Source organism: Nycticebus coucang, chromosome Y (genome assembly GCF_027406575.1).
Source record: "Nycticebus coucang isolate mNycCou1 chromosome Y, mNycCou1.pri, whole genome shotgun sequence".
Classification (NCBI taxonomy): Eukaryota; Metazoa; Chordata; class Mammalia; order Primates; family Lorisidae; genus Nycticebus; species Nycticebus coucang.
The window spans coordinates 32,652,859-32,671,874 of record NC_069805.1 but is presented as its reverse complement, the minus strand read 5'-3'; the positions used below and the strand labels follow the sequence as shown (position 1 = coordinate 32,671,874).

The 19,016-nt window shown below is 39.5% G+C and overlaps 1 pseudogene; it reads right to left on the bottom strand.

Annotated features, from left to right (window-relative positions):
* The window catches only part of LOC128579064 (formin-2-like), a 54,180-nt pseudogene extending 37,539 nt beyond the window's left edge, over positions 1 to 16,641 (bottom strand).
* Positions 16,642 to 19,016: the final 2,375 nt, after the last annotated feature.

Sequence of the window (19,016 nt, the reverse complement as noted above, 5' to 3'; positions counted from 1 at the left end):
CTTGTGCCTTAATATGGAAGAGATGTGCAAATGTCTCCATGGAGTATTCTAATGTATTTATTTGGGATCCTAAAATAGTTCTATTCTAGTCCAATTTCTTCTTAATGGTCTTAACCAGGCCGTATTTCTTTAAGGCCAATTTTTTTTTTTTTTTTTTTTTTACATAGGGTGGTGCCTGCAGCTCAAAGGGGTAGGGCTCCGGAACCGTATGCCAGAGGTGGCAGGTTCAAACTCAGCCCTGGCCAAAAACACTGCAAAATAATAATAATAACATATTTTTTACATAAATCAAAAACTTAGGAGCTTTCAAAACCTTTTATCCTTGTAACATGTAAGAACTTTTCAATGTAAATGCAGATTTTTTTTAAATGGAATACCATAGAGTCACAAAAATCATTTGAATATGCATATGTAATAGCAGGAAAACCCAAAAAGATAACAAAAATCAATATATTAAAGTATGTTGAAGTCAGAGAATTAATAGCACTGCTTTTATTGAGCAGTTTGATCTACAAAGAAAAACTCAGTTTAATCTATGATCCATCCAAAAATAGGCAATGATTTACATTGCAGACAATGAATCTGGAAGGACTTGCTCAGAGTATTTTGTGCCAGTATTAGAAAGACTCAATATACTCTAAATTTGGGGGTCATACATTGCACAATACAGCTTTCCCTTTCATACAGTTTAAAAAAACAAACAAACAAACAAAAAAGAAAAACAGGATCGATCACTTAATCACTACATCAGTGTCGAAAAATGGAAGGTCTTATATTCACATGAGATAACAGAAGTTAAACTAGTTTAAATCTCCTTTGGCATGAATTGAAAACTGATCAAAACTATCCAGATCAAAACATTACTGCTCCTACCATCAGCTATTAATATAAAGGCTACCAAGGTGTCCTGACTTATCCTTACTCCATAGTATAAATGGATCCTCCAGCACAGGAATTTTCTTCAGTTCTAACAGTCAAGAAATATGCAGATTATCGTTTCAGTGCAGAAAAGGTACCTGCTGGACCCATCATTTCTACAGAATCTCAATGTTGAAAAAGGAATTTGCCCTCTTTCCTCAAGAAGGAATCATCTCAGGAAGATTGCATCCAGTTTTCCAACATAGGAAACCAGAGTATTAAAAACAGTTGAGAAAATTATTCATCCCTGTGGTGGCAAAACAGAAAAGAGCAGTAGATTGCAAGACTTCTGAACTTTTGCTCTTGCCGTAGTGCTGTTTGTAGCTTACTGATAAACATTACCCACCACCACCACCTAAAGCAACCATTTCAAGGATGCAGAATTACTTTCCATACACTTCCACTGTTACCACCAAGGGCTACAACAAATAATCCTTCTGCATGAAGTACAAAAAGAAACTCAACATAGTGTATTTAAGCATTTTGAGCATAATTTTAAAACACAATACAGGCTTGCTTTTCTCAAAAAATTTATCCCATTCCTCCTGAAAATAAGAGGACTATTTTCAGCCTGTTGCATCTCTGCCATAATAGGTAATAAAGCTTCTAGTACAATGGTTCTCAACCTGTTGGTGGCGACCCCTTCGGGGGTGGAACAACCCTTTCATCCAACACCATCCTGCAAATCAGATATTTACATTACGATTCATAAAAGTAGCAAAATTACAGTTTTGAAGTAGCAATGAAAGAAATTTTATGCTTGGGGGGTCACCACAACATGAGGAACTGTACTAAAGGGTCAAGGCATTAGGAAGGTTGAGAACCACTGTTCTAGTGGGTCCATGGCATAATGCTGTTTGACTAGATCACAGAAGGTTGGCAGCAATTTTCCTACCCAAATGTCACTTGTAAGACATCTTGATAAAGGAGGAAGACACATTTTTTTCCTCTCTCTCACCTATAGTGGAGCAGGTGCCAAAGGATAAATAATTCCCTGGTGCAGTTAATATCCTCTTAAAGCATCTAGTAACTGTTATTATTTGTTCCTATAATTTTGTTGTTATAACTACCTCACTTTGCTAATGAGAAAATTTAAGAAAGCTTTTGAAGTATATTTCTTTTCAGATGAAAGGACACCACAGACATTGTGAATTTAAGTGAACATTTGTCTCTAGATGACTTACTATATACATATATATATATAAACACTGCATAAGTTTTCTTCCAAATAACAAATAAATTCTTATTTCTACATAATGTAAGGCAAAATCATTATTTTTTTCCTGTTGAAATAACTTATGGCTTAAAATGCTTTCAGAGTTTGTTTTATTTTTCAAAATTAAAATTTGGTCACTGAACTCCATTTTGTTTTCTGGTTTAAAAATGAAAAAGGTTTCTTTTAACAGTATCTTCAGTGACAATACAAGGTAAGTATATTAAGGGAAATCGACAATCGTGCTTGTGGGCTTTTGTTATGGGGTATTGACTTTTTTTTTTTCCCCCTGAACATTGTCTTCTGAAGTTTAAATAAAAATTTAAACTTGTTTAGGGTATTTAGTAGACAGATCAAACAATTATATATTTTTTTATTTCAAAGTGTTTTTCTCTTCAACTGATCTAAAAATGAAAGCAAGATACGTAGAAATATTTTGATAATATCCCGTTTTTTTATATCTTAATTTTATTTGCTACGTTTTCTGTAGGTTGCACAAGAACTTTTCCTCTCTTGTAATTGTGCCTCAGACTTTTTGAAAGTCCACTTTCTAAGTTGCTCAGATGGTCTTCTAGATTCTACATGTTACCATTGGTTTATTTTTGTGCTTTCTGTATTTAAAACTTTGGCTGTACTAAGCAAATACAAGGTTATAAATTTAGCTAATAGTAGTTTACAGACAATTGAGATGATTATAATTTCATTTGGTTTAACTAAGCCGTACTAGTTCATTTCATAAGGAAACGATACTGTAGACAAATGTAAATAAAGCCTGTGAGTCAAGCAAAAAAAATTTTTTTTTGAGTAGAAGTTATATTTTCTGTATTTATATTTTTAATATTAAAACACTTTGGAAAGTTTTCGGTCACTAAAATTATATAGCCAATAACCATCAAGTCACAGGCAGTACTAATTTGTTTCTTCTTAATGGCCCCTTAATGCTAAATTTCATTAACATCAGGTTAGTACTTGTGAAACATAAGTAGGAATGACAGAGAAATAGAATTTTCTCTATTTCCTTTGCCTCTTCTTTTATTACCAATAAAACTTAGATTTGGAAGCTCAGATTTGCTAGAATATCATTACTATTTTAAAATTAACCTACAGAAACAAGAATAGATGTTCTTTTCTCAACACAAGTTCTACTAAAGTATCAGTCTACCTTTACCACTGATTCAATCACTCCTCAATGGAAAGAATAATTTTGATTTCCCCCAAAGTTTACCAATTTTGTAGCTTAAATTCAACTAGTTTTAATTGCCAGTTGGAAGTCTGGATACCCAACTGGCCTATATCACCGCCCCCCAAAAATGGAATCCAGCTACTTACCATTATTTAATTTTTGACAAGCCAATTACAAATATTCACTGGGGAAAAGATTCCCTATTTGACAAATTAGTTTCTGGTCTTGGGATTTTGTGATATAGGCTAGTCTCACTGGAGTTAGATGGTATCTCAAAGTAGTTTTGATTTGCATTTCTCTGATGATTAAAGATGATGAGCATTTTTTCATGCCAAGAGATTCTGAAATTCAGATAGCAGACAGTTTCAGAACTCCAGCACAAATCAACCTAAAGAAGACATCCACCAGACACATCATAATCAATTTCACTAAAGTTAATATGAAGGAGAAAATTCTGAAAGCTGCCAGACAAAAGAAAACAATCACCTCCAAGGGAGGAATATTAGAAAAACTGCAGATCTCTCTGCTGAAAACTTTCAAGCTATAAGAGGATGGTCATCGACTTTTAATCTCCTAAAACAAAATAACTTTCAACCCAGGATCCTGTACCCAGCTTAACTGAGTTTCATTTATGAAGGAGAAATTAAATACTTCAATGACATTCTCATGTTGAAGAAATTTGCCATAACTAAACCAGCACTTCAGGATATTCTCAGACCTATCCTCCATAAAGATCAGCATAATCCTCCACCACAAAAGTAAATTCACCCAGAAAATTTTGATCAAATTCCAACTTCCACAGTCGCAAAAGGATTAAAAATGTCCACCAGACTCTCGAAAGTCTTATCAATATTCTCAATTAATGTGAATGATTTAAATTGTCTTCTAAAGAGGCACAGGTAGGCTGACTGGACACAAAAACTCAAGCCAGATATCTCCTGCATACAAGAATCTCATCTTACATTAAAAGACAAATATAGACTAAAGGTGAAGGGATGGTCAGCTATACTCCAGGCAAATGGAAAGCAGAAAAAAGCAGGTGTTGCAATCCTATTCACAGATGCAATAGGCTTTAAACCAACCAAAATAAGGAAGGATAAGGATGGACACTTCATATTTGTTAAAGGTAATACTCAATATGATGAGATCTCAATTATTAATATTTGTGCACCCAACCAGAACCCACGTCAATTTATAAGAGAAACTCTAACAGACAAGAGCAACTTGATTTCCTCCAGTTCCATAGTAGTTGGAGATTTTAACACCCCATTAGCAGTGCTGGATAGATCCTCCAAAAAGAAGCTAAGCAAAGAAATTTTAGATTTAAATTAAACCATTCAACATCTGGACTTTTAAAGACATCTACAGAACATTTCATCCCAACAAAAATGAATACACATTCTTCTCATCATCCCATGGAACATACTCTAAAATCGACCACATACTAGGCCACAAATCTAACATCAGCAAACTTTAAAAAATAGAAATTATTCCTTTCATCTTCTCAAACCATCATGGAATAAAAGTTGAACTCAATAACAACAGGAATCTGCATATCCATACAAAAACATGGAAGCTAAACAACCTTATGCTGAAAGATAGATGGGTTATAGACTAGATTAAGAAGGAAATCACCAAATTTTTGGAACAAAACAACAATCAAGACTTGAATTATCAGAACCTCTGGGATACTGCAAAAACAGTCCTAAGAGGGAAATTTATAGCACTGCAAGCCTTCCTCCAGATAACAGAAAGAGAGAAAGTTAATAACTTAATGGGACATCTCAAGCAACTAAAGAATCTTTAGGAAGAACATTCCAACCACAAACCCAGCAGAAGAAAAGAAATAACCAAAATCAGAGCAGAATTAAATGAAATTGAAAATAAAAGAATTATACAATAGATCAATAAATCCAAAAGTTGGTTTTTTGAAAAGATCAATAAAACAGATAAACCATTGGCCAACCTACCAAGAAAAAAAAAGAGTAAAATCTCTAATTTCATCAATCTGAAATGGTAAAGATGAAATAACAACAGACCCCTCAGGAATTCAAAAAATACTTAATGAATATTACAATAAACTTTACTCTCAGAAATAGGAAAATCGGAAAAAAATCAACCAAAACTTCAAAGTATGCTACCTACCAAGACTTAGCCAGAACGAAGTGGAAATGTTGAACAGGCCTATATCAAGTTCTAAAATAGTATCAAGTATACAAAATCTCCCTAAAAAGAAAAGCCCAAAACCAGATGGCTTTACGCCAGAATTCTACCAAACCTTTAAAGAAGAACTGGTACCTATATTACTAAACCTCTTCCAAAATATAGAAAAAGAAGGAATACTACCCAAGACATTCCATGAAGCAAACATCACCTTGATCCCCGAACCAGGGAAAGACCCAACAAGCAAAGAAAATTATGGACCAATATCACTAATGAATATTGAGGCAAAAATAATAAGATCCTAAAGAACAGAATCCAACAACACATCAAAAAAATTATATACCATGACCAAGTGGGATTTATCCCAGTTTCTCAAGGCTGTTTCAATATACGTAAATCTATAAATGTTATTCAGCACATAAACAAAGTAAAAAATAAAGATCATATGATTCTCTCAGTTGATGCAGGAAAAAGCTTTTGACAATATCCAGCATCCCTTCATGTTCAGAACACTTAAGAAAATTGGTATAGAAGGGATATTTCTTAAACTAATGGAGGCCATCTACAGCAAACCCACAGCCAATATCGTATTGAATGGAGTTAAATTGAAATCATTTCCACTTAGATCAGGAACAAGGCAAGGTTGCCCATTGTCTCCATTGCTCTTTAACATTGTAATGGAAGTTTTAGCAATTAGGGAAGAAAAGGCAATCAAGGGTATCCACATAGGGTCAGAAGAGATCAAACTTTCACTCTTTGCAGATGATATGATCATATATCTGGAAAACACTAGGGACTCTACTATAAAACTTTTAGAAGTGATCAAGGAATATAGCAATGGCTCAGGCTACAAAATCAACACCCATAAATCTGTAGCCTTTATATATACCAACAAAAGCCAAGCCAAAAAAACAGTCAAAGACTCTATTCCTTTCACACTGGTGCCAAAGAAGATGAAATATTTGGGAGTTTATCTAACAAAGGATGTGAAAGATCTCTACAAAGAGAACTATGAATCTTTAAGAAAAGAAACAGCTGATGATGTTAACAAATGGAAAAACATACCATGCTCATGTCCAGGAAGAATCAACATTGTTAAAATGTCTATACTACCCAAAGCAATATATAATTTTAATGCAATTCCTATTAAAGCTCCATTCTCATATTTTAAAGATCTTGAAAAAATAATAGTTCATTTTGTATGGAATAAGAAAAAACCTTGAATACCCAAAACATTACTCAGCAATAAAAACAAAGCAGGAGGAATAAAGCTACCAGACCTGTGACTGTACTATAAATTGATAGTGATCAAAACAGCATGGTATTGGCACAAAAACAGAGAAGTAGATGTCTGGAACAGAATAGAGAACCAAGAGATGAATCCAGCTACTAACCGTTATGTGATCTTTGACAAGCCAATGAAAAACATTCAGTGAGGAACAGATTCCCTGTGTAACAAATGCTAGTGGGTGAACTGGCAACCTTTAGAAGACTGAAACTGGACCCACACCTTTCACCATTAACTAAGATAGACAGTCACTGGATAAAAGGTTCAAACTTAAGACATGAAACTATAAAAATACTTGAAGAAGGTGCAGGGAAAACTCTTGAAGGAATCAGCCTGGGTGAATATTTTATGAGGAGGATTTCCCGGGCAATTGAAGCAGTATCAAAACTACACTACTGGGACCTGATCAAACTAAAAAGCTTCTGCACAGCCGAGAACATAGTAAGTAAAGTAAGCAGACAGCACTCAGAATGGGAGAAAATATTTGCAAGTTATACCTCCAATAAAGGTTTAATAACCACAATCCACAGAGAACTCAAGTGAATTAGCAAGAAAAGAATAAGTGATCCCATCGCAGGGTGGGCAAGGGACTTGAAGAGAAACTTCTCTAAAGAAGACAGATGCATGATCTACATATGCATGAAAAAAAGCTCATCATCCTTAATCATCAGAGAAATGCAAATCAAAACTACTTTGAGATATCACCTAACCCCAGTAAGAGTAGCCCACATAACAAAATCCCCAAACCAGAGATGTTGGTGTGGATGTGGAGAAAAGGTCACACTTTTACACTACTGGTGGGAATGCACACTAATACATTCCTTTTGGAAGGATGTTTGGAGAATACTTAGAGATCTGTAAATAGACCTGCCATTTGATCCTATAATTCCTTTACTAGATATATACCCAGAAGATCAAAAATCACAATATAACAAAGACATCTGTACCAGAATGTTTATTGCAGCCCAATTCATAATTGCTAAGTGATTGTAGAAGCCCAAGTGCCCATCCACCCACGAATGGACTAGCAAATTATGGTACATGTATACCATGGAATATTATGCAGCCTTAAAGAATGATGGAGACTTTACCTCTTTCATGTTTACATTGATGGAGCTGGAACATATTCTTCTTAGCAAAGTATCTCAAGAATGGAAAATAAATGTATCCAATGTACTCAGCCCTAATATGAAGCTAATTTATAGCTTTCATATGAAGGCTATAACCCAACTATAGCCTAAGAATATGGGGAAACAGCCAAGGAAGGGGATGGGAGTGGGGAGGTTAGAGTGGAGGGAGAGTAATGGGTGGAGTCACACCTATGGTGCATCTTAGAATGGGTACAGGTGAAACCTACTACATGCAGAATACAAATGTCTACATACAATAACTAAGAAAATGCCATGGAGGGTATGTTGAACAGTTTGATGAGAATATTTCAGATTGTATATGAAACCAGCACATTGTACCCCTTGATTGCACTAATGTACATAGCTATGATCTAACAATAATATATATATGTATATATATATATACAAAAAAAAAAAGAATCCCATCAAGAGTGGTTTAGCATCACTCATTTAAAATGTTAGCTCTTTCATAAACTCTAATCAATTGCAAAGCTCTCATACCAAACTTCTGTTATATTTAATGCATAAAGGACCCTCTCAAATTTCAGAAGCAATTTTTTTAACCAAACACTGAAAAAGATTTATTTCAAACAAATTAGCTGTGAAGTATTTAAATGCAAAGGCCTAAGACATCATCAGTTTCTTAATAGCTAAAACACAATAAAGTTTTGATCTCCCTCTTAGCTAAATGGTTTTATATCTACCAAAGAGACATGAACATGTGCTGTGGTGATCCCTTTCCACTTGAATTTTCTCCCTATATTTGGAAGGCAAAAGCAAAAAACATCTGTTCTTTCCTGCAGAGCTGACAACTCTCATTCTCTGGTTTAAAAATAAAAGGTCCTATGGAAGCTTATAGATATAATGATTACCTGGTTCAAAAGCAGCTGGTGATTAATTGATCCAAATACATGCAAAATTAAGCCAAGAAACGACTCCCTGAGGACGAGGCTAGTATACCCCCAATGCTCTGGTCATTTCCAAGACACCCATAAAAAGTAGCAGAGGATAATAAAGAAAATGTAACGCCAGATGAGAAGAGTCAACAGCTGAGAAACAAGGGCCTGTGTCAATCTGGATTCAGTCTACCATAAGATAGTTTCCATGTGAGCTGCCTAGAGAAAATCTGGTTCACTCTGGCCCACCATCACCCTTCACCCAGCCCCCAAGGAAGGGGGCCAGATGTTCAACCATTAAATGAGTACACCATATTAAAACAGAAACTAGAAAACCTCTTAAGGAAAGGCCCTAAGTCCTGTAATATTTTTAGAGACCTGTTTTACTCTGTATATCATCTTAAAGCTCTAAACATCCAAACAGGAACAACTAGCAAAGACACTCAGCTGTGAATCAGTAGATGTAGCTTCCATTTCCGGCTCTGAATGAATTACAGAATGACCTTGAGAAAGTTCTTTCACCTCTTTCTCTACCTCTGTTTCCCCATCAGTTATAAGGTTAAGTTAAATCTACTGATTCCTTTTTTTTGAACAATGCCAACTGAATGAGATAAATTTATGGAAACTGCTACACAAAAAAAATATAAGTTCTGGTCACTGGCCAATTATATACAACCATCAAATACAAAATAGGTGACGTCCACATTAAAATGACTAACTACACTTTTTCTCTGAACAGTAAAAAAAAAAAATCTGCCTGGAGATGTCAACAAACCTCAGAGGCTTTCTGTTCAGGACCCCATTAAAAGCCCCAAATTTTGTGTTTGTAAATACTTAGTAAATTAAAATAAAGTGCAACTTCTAAGAAGACACTTTTTCTTTTAAACAGAAAACAAACATCCCACTATTTAGAGTCCTGTGATCTTTCAGGGTGCTATTCTGCCCTCCTCTGTCAAGCCTTCTTTCCTTACTCCCTACTAAAGAGATGAGCCAACCACTGCATCCTTGATGACCCCAGCATGTATAAAGGGGGGGAATGATGACCCCAGCACACTTACTCAGCATATATAGAGGGGGGAAAATCTATACACATTTTAAGAAAGGAAAAAACTGTATTAAAATTGGAATACTCAAGTCACCTTTGACTTCCGCAATTACAAATGATACAATAGAGAAGGTAACAAACATTATCAGTATATGCTGAGTACTATATATAGTTTTTTTAATTGTTGGAGATTACTGAGGGTACAAGAAACCAGGTTACACTGATTGCATTTGTCAGGCAAATTCCCTCTTACACTTGTGTCTTTCCCACATAAAGTATAAGGACACTTGCACTAGACTGTTTATTGCAGCTCAATTTACAATCGCCAAAATGTGGAAACAGCCTAAATGCCCACCAACCCAGGAATGGATTAACAAGCTGTGGTATATGTACACCAAGGAATACTATTCAGCCATTAAAAAAATGGAGACTTTACAGCCTTTGTATTAACCTGGATGGAAGTGGAACACATTATTCTTAGTAAAGCATCACAAAAATGGAGAAGCATGAATCCTATGTACTCAATTTTGATACGAGGTCAATTAATGACAATTAAGGACAAGGTGGGGGTGGGGAAAGGAAGAACAGATGGAAGGAGAAAGGGGTGTGGGGCCTTGCTGAGTACTACAATTTTAATACACATTTTTTTCCTTTATTAAAATGTGTAGACATTTTTTGGCACGCTTTGTGTGTGTGTATATACACACATATAGGTATAAAAACATTTCTGAGGAACCTCTGTAAGTTGACCAGCCAAGGGATTGTAACAAAGTGCTCAACATACAGAGGTGGTCAACATAAGGAACTAGGCCTACTGTGTGAATATGTACATGAGGGGCACGTCCAGTCTAGGAAAATTATACCAACTTAAGAAGGTGGTCAATGTAGGCAGGTGGTCAACTATGGTCAACTACAGGTTAACATTCTACTGCATGTATACTCCTGTGTACTGCACTTATTTCATGTCACCTCTTCATTTAGTCAGTGAACTACAGGAAGCAAGAACTATAATTTAAGGGTCTGTGTATTATATACCATCTAGCATATTGCTTGACACAATGTGTGTGTATACACATATATATAAATATGCATATATATGTATATATCTCACACCCACATACACACAAATATACTTATCTACATGCATATACAGATGTGTGTATATACATCTGCGTGCAAATATATATATATATATTTGCTAAATGAATAAATTTCCAAAGTCTTATGTTACATTAAAATTATTAGTCATTAATACTAATGATGGAGAATGTAATGAATTATTTTCATTTTCAGAAAAATGTATAAATGAATCCTACCTAGATAAAATGCATGATTTCTTGCCAACAATCAATTCACAAAAATTAACTCAAAAACTTTTCAATCTTCTTCTATTAAAAATGTCTTTTTTGCTGCTGTTTTGCATTATTCTTATAATTTATCCAGTGGGTATAAAACTACAAACATCCCTTTTAACTGAATCTACCTGACAGAAGGGTGGAAAAGAAGTACAAACAAAACAAAACAAAACAAAACAAAACAAAAATGAAAGTGTCTGTGAAATGAATAGAAAGTGACTTTTCAATGTAAACTTCTACAAATTCAAAATAAAAGTCGACAAAAGAAAATAAAGATGTGGTCAATGAAAGGAGCTATTTAGCCTGTTACAAAGTCATCCTCATGGAAAAATTTCATGTATGTTTTATAAACTGTAAACATAATGGATTTTGAAATTTTTATATTGTACTTGAAATTTTTAATGTAATATATCACAAGCATACCAGCACTCAGATAAGTTTCATTTTTTTCTTATTCATTAAACTCTAACACTCTATTTCATTCAATAATTAAAAGTAGATGTTAAGTAAACAGGAAACAAACTCACACTTTACCAGTGGGCTCTCAGGGTAAGGCCCTGGGACCTGTAAACCTGTATGCAATTATCAACTCATCCTCTCACAGTAAACTGACTGCTGGCTGTGCTTCATGCTGCTTTGAGTGCAAAGTCTATAAGAAATGCTAAGCAGGAGAGGTATCAGTTGGACCAGACGTGTTTTTGGCCCTCTCATCTTCACTATCAGCAGTGTACATCCTGTTCCAACTGGACCATGAAGCCAAATGAAAATTATTCCTTTTGTTGTTGTTGTTGTTGTTTTTTGTTTTTTTTTGTCGAGACACAGTTCTACCCTATGCCCTGAGCAGAGGGCAATGGCATCGTAGCTCACTGCAACCTGAGACTCGGGCTGTGGGCATCCTGCTGCCTCAGCCTCCGAAGCCGCTGAGATTACAGATGCTCGCCGGGCGCCCGGCTGGGTTTTTCCATTTTTTTCATGAGTCGGGGTCTCACTCTCGCTCAGACAAGCCTCGAACTCCTGAGCTCAAGCAATCCTCCCGCCTCAGCCTCCCACAGTGCTGGAATTACAGGCGTGAGCCACCCTGTGGCTCAGTGAGTAAGGCGCCAGCCCCATATACCGAGGGTGGCGAGTTCAAACCCAGCCCCGGCTAAACTGCAACAAAAAAGTAGCCGGGCGTTGTGGTGGGCGCCTGTAATCCCAGCTGCTTGGGAGGCTGAGGCAGGAGAATCGCGGAAGCCCAAGAGCTAGAGGTTGCTGTGAGTCCTGTGTACATCATGGCACTCTACTGAAGGAGGTAAGGTGAGACTCTGTCTCTACAAAAAAAAAAAAAAATTTCCTAGATTTTATTTATTTATTACTTTTCTAAAAGTACATATTAGATTTTCCTGTTGTGACCACTTAATCTTGAGAAGTAGTAGCTCAAATCTGTAATCCTAGCACTCTGGGAGGGAGAGGCAGGTGGATTGCTTGAGTTCAGGAGTTCCAGACCAGCCTAAGAAAGAGTGAGACCCTGTTTCTACTAGAAATAGAAAAAATAGCCCGCAGTTGTGGCAGGCTCCTATAGTCCCAGCTACTCAGGAAGCTGAGTCAAGAGGATCATTTAAGTCCAAGAGTTTGAGCTTGCTGTGAGCTACGATGATGCCAGAGTGAGACTCAAAAATAAATAAATAAGTAAATAGAAGTAGTAGACCCCTGACTCCTGCCAGACAGAAGCTACGTGTTACATGTACATGTTCTACACTTACATACACACATATGTATTTAAAAGGGGTTAGCAATCACCTTTGGATAGTACCTGAATAAATGATTTGTGCCTCCCGCGCTGAACCTTGTAAAGGGAACATGAACCATTGTGTTCTTTTTAATGCCCTGGTGATGAGGAAGGGAAGAGAAGATTGATGGTTTAACTAACAAGGCAAAAAAGGAGTCTATATGTTTGGCGTGACTCAATGGACAGACCATCCTTTCCTTGAGATGACTCCAAAGAGACACAACTAAGTCATTCGCTATGAGACCTTGGAAGAAAATAAGCACGTCCAAGGCATTTCGCCAAGGAGGCTAGCTGGGCAGAACAGGATTCCTCATGAAGCGACCTGCCACTAGCAGGTCTCCGCCTTTCAGAACCCTGAGAGGAGGGTGGCAGGAGGCCCTGATTGGCAGACGACTTGCGACCTAGGGGCTAGCAGCAGGGTGCGCTCACCTGTGAACACTTTCTGGAAGCCATCTACAGCCGCGGGCGCCCCAGACCTCTTGGCGACCACTGCTGGAGACACCCCACCGCCGCTGCAGTCCGCGGCCACACAGCGCTCCAGCAGGTGCGCAGAGCCTCCCGCCCGGGGCGCGTGGGCATCCAGCTCCTCCGTCCGGTCTGCAGAGCGTCTGAGGCCCCCGAAAGGCCACCATCGGCACAGTGCTTTTTGGCTGGGGAGGCCGCGGAGGTCCGGGCAGTTCTGGGCCCCCGGCACAGGGGGGCTCCAGCCGCCTCTTGATCCCAGGGCTCTGGCTAGAGGACCGAGAAGGCGAGTGATCGGGCCAGCTGAGCTGCCGGGTGGTGGTCTTGATGTATCAGGGGGTTATGAGTGGGTAGGGCTTGAAGCAGCCACAGGCTGGGCGCGGGGCTGCCGGGCAGGAAGGCACGGTCGGGGTGCCAGGCCGTCGCGACCCCTCCTCCGGCTGTCCCTCCAACCTCTGCGGGGCCTCTTCTCCCACCTCCCGGCCCCACTCCTCCCCCGGAGAGCCGCGGAGGGCATCCTCAAAAGAATCCTCCTCGCCCTCCTCATCGGTGTCCCCAGCCCTGTGCTCGAAGGCTCCGGCCGCGCTCTCCCCCGGTCCAGCCTCGGGAAACGGGAAGGCGGAGGACCAGGGCGAGTCTTTGGCTGAGGGCTGGGCCTCTGGAAGGCCAGGCGCTCCGGAGGCGCGGAGAGCGCCGGGGGTTGGCGGCTGCCCGGCCACCGGGGACTTAGCGGCCAGGCCCTAAGGGCCAGGCCCTCATGCAGGTCCAAGACGGCGGACAGCGGCTGCTCTGTGTCCACTCGGTCCGGGGCTTCCGCAGCCCCGCGCGCCGCGGCCCCAGCAGGAACTGTTCCAGGCCCAGGAAGGCCCCGGGCTGAGGGCAGGTGGCGGTGGGGGGCGCTGCCGGCTCCTCAGAGTCCTGGAGAAGCAACAGACGCTGCTGCTGCTTCCGCTGCTCTGCTTCAGGCGGATCGCCTGCTGGATGTCTGAAAGCAAATCCTCTTGCTCTGTAGCTGAGTGAAAGCTATAGATGTCCGTGTCCGAACCTGAGCTGGTTCTGTGTCCAACCTGAGCCCCTGCTGCAGTTTCCAAATCCCCTGCAATCGCCCGGACGCCCACCCTGGTCTTGGCGGGCTGGACCCCCCAGACCGGTCACCTCAAAAGGGTCAGCACACTTGGTATTCGACAAACGGGTCTCGTCCGCCGAGAGCCTGAGGTCCGGGGTCTTGGTGAGCATGGAGTGAGCCCTGTCCAGCTCGCCGGGCTAGCACGTCCTCGCGGGAGCCCCCCGCGCTTTCCCCCTTGGACAGGTTCTTCCTGATCCGCAGGTTGGAAAACACCGAGGCCCTGGAGTCCGACTGGCTCCCCTTCTTGCCCAGCTCCCCGCCGCCTCCTCCCCTCTTGCCCCGGTGCCTGCCCCGAGCCTTCTTGCCCCCGCTCCCCTTCTTTGTGGCTTCCACATCCCTGGGCCCCACAGCTTTTTTGGCGCCGGCGCCGCCGCAGCCTTCATGCGAGGCATCACCTGCGCTCCTCTTCAGCTTCCCATCCTGGTTCCCGATGTTGCGATTCCAGAGCTGCGCCACCGCGCCCCGGGCACTCAGGCCAGCCCGGCCCCCTCCGCCCGAGCTCGGCTCCGCCCTGAACCTGGGCGGGAAACACGTCTCTTCTATCTGGGGGACTTTAATTTCCACTGTGCGAATCCAACGCATTGTGCCCGCCGGAAGAACTCCAAGCTTCAAAGCTCCTGGCCCTGCCATGTGAAAAGTTAAAGGAAAAAAAGGAGAAAAATTTACATGGCGAAATACTGAAGCCAAATTTCAGATTAGAGGTGCCATCAGATCCCAGCTACATACAGGACCCCACCCCCCTTCCTCTGCACGGCTCTTCAGTAAATGTTTGTTGAATGAATGGATTGTTCTGTTTCTGAAATAATTGATGGTCCCCCTGCACACTGTTAATGTGCTGGAACATTTGGTTCAGGAAAAGTTTCTACACAGGGCGCTGCTTTTATGTTTCAGACTGACCCGGCTGCTCTGAGAGAGGACATTAGCTGTCATTTCCAAAGTTGGTTTATCCAATTTTTTTTTTTTGACAGACAAAGGAGAAGTGGGGGAAGCAGCAAATACTAAGATTAGAGTTGATTAAAATGCTAATCTTCAAATTCTATGTGTTTTCCACATAATAAATTAAACAGCATTTGTATTCAAAAAGGGTGCATATACTTTAACTCCCAGGAGGTCAAATTCATCAATATTAAACATGTCACTATCGTGACCACCTATAAAAAGGGGGAAAAAAAGAACAGAAAGGAAACACCCTTGGTGCAAACACGCAAAATCAGATGTAATGCTATAAACTACCACTTTCCCAGTCAAAGCCTTGCAGTCACATTCTGTCCTGTAACACTCTGGCTTCAATATTAGCTTAAACACTTCTCTTCATTGTACATTTCACGACTATTTTAATTATTTGTGAAAATTAGCTATCTATATATTTTAAGTATTTATAAAACATTATTGATATCTAAAGAAGCTTCAAGCAGTAAATCAAGATTAAAGTGGCATTAATAAATGTTGCAGGTACTTAACTTGTAGGTTTGCTGTTAACCACTTTGAAAATATGGATGGCTATCCAACTTGCTCAAATTTCTAAAGTGACCCCATGGAGAAGAAAGTACTACATAGTATACAATTGAATTTAAATATGCAAAGAAAATGGAGGGTATTCCTTTGAATGTTGTGAACCAACATTTTAAACCTCCCTCTTTAACCATCTTTATCAAGAACAAAACAAAACAAAAGGCTGGTTCTATAAGTCTCTCATTATTAGCCTTTTTCAAATTTATGTTTTTAAAAATACATGTAACTTAAGGGCAGGCAGCCAAATGTCAGGTGGCCCTTTAAAGTAAATGTTTTGGAGAAATCCACTCTAGTAACTTTGCCAGGGTAATATCCCAGTCTTCAAGGGATTCCAGAAAACTTGAAAAGCCTTTGTTTCACCTCTTTCAAACACTGTTCTTTCTTCTAGAATCCAGGCTCCTCAGAGGGCACAATTTGCCTGTGGCTATTAGAATTTTCTGCTTCTTTGAGTGCTGAGACAATTTGCATCTTGATTTTTGCTCTTTCATCAACAGAGCATTTCTGATTCTGAACCATTGGTTTCCTTTTTTTCTTCTGTGATATATTCTAGAAGCACAAAAGACAAAGGAAGGGAAGAGAGAGTGAGAGGGAAGGAGGCTGCTGATTTTTTTCACATCCTTTGACTACAAAACAATAGGTGACAGTTGTACAGCAGGTCACAGTTGACAAAGCTTTATTGCATGCAAAGGCTCATTTGAAATGGGTATCAAATATAGGTAAATACTCTCAACCCAATAACAATTAATGCATCAACTCAGGCTCAGTGAGGCTAACAGATTTGTCCAAGGTCATATATCAGAGGCAACACTTGAAAGTACAGACTTGGATCCAAAATTATAACGAACAACACCACATACTTTACTCTTTGGGGCAGTGGTAAGGATATCATTAAGGCTAACTATAAAGCTTTGCCAAAGCATTCCTTGGTTTTCAGTAAGTATTTAGTAATCCCCAAGAAACCTGGAACATGGCCTAAGTTTAACTCCATTTGGTTCAGTAAGAATAGCACATCTGTAATTGTTATATACATTTAACAAATAAGTAGAGGTCCTACCTTGTGCCTGGCTACATCCTAGTTACCAGGATACAGAAGAGAAATAGGAAATGGGACAAGTCTCTACATTCAAGAAAGTGTAATTATGGGTAAAAGTCTTCAGTGTTACTATCCCAAGTGGTCATATAAAAATATGCATATAAAAACAAAATGTTGTGCTACCAATTTTCCAGCCAAGGAAATTGGATATGAACTTTAAAAATAAAATTAGTAAAAGTAGGTGGAAAAACTCATATAAACAAATATTGAACTTTAGTTTATAATATGTATGCTGGTGTAGTTCACTTGAGTGTACTCATCTCTGCACCTTACCCTCAAAATGCATCAAAAAATAAGATGTTTTAATGAGTACACAAATATATCATAAAGAAAATATAATAAAATGTTAATTATATAATTTATGTGGCAGATTTATGGGTATTCACTATGAAATTCTTTCAACTTTTTCTTTTTTTTTTGCAGTTTTTGGCAGGGGCCATGTGTGAACTCACCACCTCCGGTATATGGGGCCATCGCCCTACTCCTTTAAGCCACAGGTGCCACCCTCTTTTAACTTGTTATATATTTGAAAATGTTCATGCTACACTGTTGGGGAAAAAATGAGTTTTAAGAATGTATGAAATTTATAATGAATGCACAATCCTCCACTCCTTCTCCCTGTTACCTGTTTATCTGAATTACACGTCATTTCCTGTCTTCTCGCAGTTCTCTTCCTTCTCCATTACTCTCATATTTGACTGTAAAATATACTGAAATGTTTCTGATACTTGCTTTTTATTTTGTTTCATTTTAGCCTCTTTCTGCTTCATCTTGTTGGAATTTTTTTTGAATTTCTGACAGAACAATGAGTCGGCCTTTTAAGTATCTAACTCATTTTTTTTTCCAGCAGGTAAATGATTTTCCCCTTCAAAAATACAAGTTCTCTGCCTTGATATCAACTACCAAGTTATTGCATCCAAACTCCACCTCCGTCCTGACGTGGCTCCTGCACCTGTTACAGGAGAGGCTGAACCCACTCTCCTGTAAGAACAGTGCAGCCCCAGCCAAATGCAATATGTCTGAAACTGAACTCATTTTCTCTTGCAAATCCCTTTCTCCCTTATTTTTGTTTTTCGATTAAGAGAACCACAATTACTCCAGTTGCCCAAACCAGAGTTGTTGCTGACTCCTCCCTCTCTTCAGTCCCCACAATTTACCAGCCATTAAGATTTTTTTTTTTTTTTTTGCAGTTTTTGGCCAGGGCTGGGTTTGAACCCGCCACCTCAGGCATATGGTGCCGGTGCCCTACTCCTTTGAGCCACAGGCGCCGCCTGCCATTAAGACTTTTCTTCCTTAATGTCTCTCTGTCTCTCAAGTCCATTCACGTCTTCCACACCAACTGCACTTCCCTTGCCTCCCTTCCACCCTCACCTCCATCTCCCATCCCTTCTCTCCCATCATCACCAATGCTTTATTTTGCTACTTAGGGAATACTTGACACTGTCTGGAGACATTTTTGGTTGTCTCAGTGGAGGGTGATGTCACTGGTACCCTGGACCCTACTAAACATGATGGACAGACCAGCTCCCTCTCAAGCAAGAACGATTTCCCCCAAAGTGACACTAACACTGTGGTTGAGAAACCTGCTGCATCAGGAAGCCTCTCACATCTGATAGTCAGTAAATGGGAACTGAATGAGTGAAAGAAAGAAGAAATCCAAATTCATTTCTCGAGTAATCAAACTGAATTCAAAACTTGAAGGCAGAACCCAACAGAACAAATAAGATTTTAGACACTGTATCTATAGCACCAATGTCTTACATGGGGAATGAACTCTTCTCTAGGACACTGAAAGTTCCACGACACTGTATGATCTGTAAAAAAATTCCTAGTCCCCACTTAATAACACTGTAATGGGTACTTA